The sequence below is a fragment of the Pinus tabuliformis genome, chromosome Q (assembly GCF_031772625.1).
Source record: "Pinus tabuliformis cultivar Carrire ecotype Pingquan chromosome Q, CPIR1, whole genome shotgun sequence".
In the NCBI taxonomy this organism is placed as follows: domain Eukaryota; kingdom Viridiplantae; phylum Streptophyta; class Pinopsida; order Pinales; family Pinaceae; genus Pinus; species Pinus tabuliformis.
The window spans coordinates 1376909592-1376912812 of NC_142296.1; the positions used below are offsets into that span (position 1 = coordinate 1376909592).

At 40.5% G+C, this 3221-nt stretch overlaps 1 pseudogene; it reads right to left on the reverse strand.

The window, feature by feature from the left end:
- Positions 1-224: 224 nt before the first annotated feature.
- Positions 225-2603, reverse strand: LOC149225065 (pentatricopeptide repeat-containing protein At3g16610 pseudogene; annotated as a pseudogene).
- Positions 2604-3221: the final 618 nt, after the last annotated feature.

The window sequence follows — 3221 nt, forward strand, 5'->3', positions numbered from 1 at the left end:
CTAAAAGATGTGAAAATTCTTTGTGCCTTGCAATCTGGATAGTGGTCCCTGATCATGCTTTGAAAAAATCCGAAAATTACAGCTAGTTTTTCTCTGAAATTGCAGAGCATGGGTTTCTTCACCACCATTTCCCAACCATGCAATATTTTGTATTAGGGGCATATCCTGCCCCCTTCATCTGCCTAGACAATGTCAAACGTTGGAAAAAAATCAGTTACTCAGTGTCATCTGTCTTCTGCAAGGAAACCATGAACCTTGTTATTTACCTCAATGAAGCTGCAACCTGGTGTCTTCTTCAGGCACCTGCCTTTCATCATTTTCCTCACTTTTTCTACATCATCCCACCTCCCAGAGGCAGCATAAGTGTTTGAGAGAAATATATAGTGTCCAGTATTTTCAGGCTCCAAGTGAAGAATACATGCTGCCACATGTTCTCCTAGCTCAATATTGCCATGAATTTTGCAGGCACCAAGCAAGGCTCCCCACACACCAACATCAGGTTCTATTGGCATTTTTTCAATGAACTTAAGTGCATCATGTAGATGCCCAGCACGGCCAAGAAGGTCAACCATGCATGCATAGTGCTTCACGTTGGGTGCGATGCAATATTTTTGAGTCATGAAATCAAAGTATTGCCACCCTTCATCCACCAGGCCTGCATGACTGCATGCAGATAAAACAGAAACAAAGGTTGCATGATTTGGCATTACACTAGTTTCCTGCATTTTGGAAAAAAGTTCAAGTGCGTTCTTTCCATGCCCATGCATTCCATACCCCCCAATTATTGCACTCCATGAAACGACATCTCTTTTAGGCATCCTGTCAAATAATTGGTGAGCGATTTTGACATTCCCACATTTGGCATACATGTCTAGGAGAGCCGTACCAACAGAAATATCTGAATCAAATCCACATTTGATTATGTAATCATGGATGCCCTTTCCATGTTGCAGAGCCCCTATATTGGCACAAGCTGACAGAACACTCCCCAAGGTAACTGAGTTAGGTTTCAAACCCGATAGTCGCATTTGGAGAAACAGCGTTAGGGCTTCCATAGAATGTCCATTTTGGGCACTGCATGCAATCATAGCATTCCATGAACCTGTATCTCTTACGTGCATTTCATAAAATAAATGCCATGCCATCTCTGTGTTTCCACACTTAGCGTACATTGCTACGAGAGCATTCCTGACAGAAACATCCGAGTCATATCCATTTCTAGTTATATAATCATGCATCCATTTACCTTGTTGCAGAGCTCGTAAATGGGCACATGCTGACAGCACGCTTACCATGGTAACCGAGTCTGGTATCAAATTTGTCTCCTGCATGCTATGAAATAGTTCCAAGGCCTCATGAAAATGTTCATTATGAACGTACCCTGCAATCATTGCAGTCCAAGAAACCACATCTTTTCTAGATATTCTATCAAACACTTGGTATCCATCATCTAAACTCCCACACTTGGCATACATAGCTATAAGTGAATTCTCCACAGCGACATCCAGCTCAAATCCTCTTCTAATTATGTAACCATGCATCATCTGAGCTTGTTGTAGAGATCCTAAATGGGTACATGCCGGAAGAACACTTAACATGGTTACACGGTCCGGTTTCACCTCCTCCAACTGCATTTGATCAAAGAGAGCAAGGGCCTCAATGGAAAGTTCATTTTGAACATACCCGGCAATCATTGCATTCCATGTAACCACATCCCTTACAGCCATACAATCAAACACTTTACCTGCAATATCTATAAATCTACACTTTGCATACATGGCTACAAGGGAACTACCCACAGAAATATCAGTCTCAAACCCACCTCTAATTATGTAACCATGAATCGCCTTACCTCTCCGCAGAGCACCTAACTCAGCACATACAGGAAGCACGCTGACCATGGTCACCACGTTGGCCTTGACATCTGTCAGCTGCATTTGACGAAATATCTCCAACGCTTCCTCCGCAACTCCATTCTGAAGACAAGCAACAACCATGGCATTCCATGAGGCGGCATCTCTTTCAGACATGTTATCAAACACTTGGCGTGCAAACTCCAATCTCCCACACTTTGCATACATATTTATCAATGCAACACCCACAGCAACATCTGATTCGAAACCCATTCTACCAATATGATAATGAATCTCCTTACCCTCTTGCAGAGCAGTTAGCCCGGCACAAGCCTTGAGCGCAAAGGGAAACGTGAATCTGTCTGGCCATACACCTTCCTGCTGCATTTGGCAATAGAGTGCAAGGGTTTCCTCAAAGAACCCATTCCTGGCATATCCTCTGATGATCGCATTCCACAAGAAGATGTTTCGTTGACATATTTTGTCAAACACTTGGCGTGCATTCTCCAGCCTACCAAACAACGAATACAATCCCACAATCTTGGTTCCTAAGAAGATATTCTGATCCAATCCAGTTAAGAGAATATGGCCATGCAGTTTCTGAAGAGTTTTGACATGTGTACATGAATTAAGCAGAGAAGAATACAAATATGCATCGGCGTTTGTATGAAGGAAAGTCCATCTGTAAACTAATTTGGGTTCATGTTTTAGTCTTGCTGGTTGATTAATAATACGAAGAGCGAAGCGCATAATGTGATGAATCTGCTTCCACCATGCAATGCTGACCAGCTATATGAATTTGGTTTCTTCTTTCTCATGAATAATTACTGTAGAACTGTGAAAACAATCAAATGTACAGCTCGTAATGAAAGACAATAAACGAATTTGCTTGTACTTACTAACTATCCATGTTAGCAGTGGCGATGAGGTACATTTTCAGTGATAGCAGATTTTAAGTAGATACAGTTTAAGTGGATTTAAACAGTATGTGTTTGCTCCTTGCAAGTTAAGAAGTTGGAACACAAAAATGGTAGATACAGTTTGAGTGGGTTTAAACAGTATCTTTTTGCTCTTTACAAGTTATGAAGTTAGACCACAATTAGTATGGTACGCTCTGTGAATCAATAAATTATTAAAAAAATATTGGAAGGGTGTTGAAGCATTTGGGAGGTTTATTAGAGGATTCTACATTGTATTCGTGAATTTTGAAGACATACCAACAAAGGATGACTCACCTTGTAATTTAAAACATATAGATTATTAACTTCGAATTTTCAATATTATAATTTTATAACATTTACAAATAATTTGTACAAGGGCCAGTGGTGAATTTTTTTTTTTTTTGTTGGGAGTTTTAAGTAGATTTTG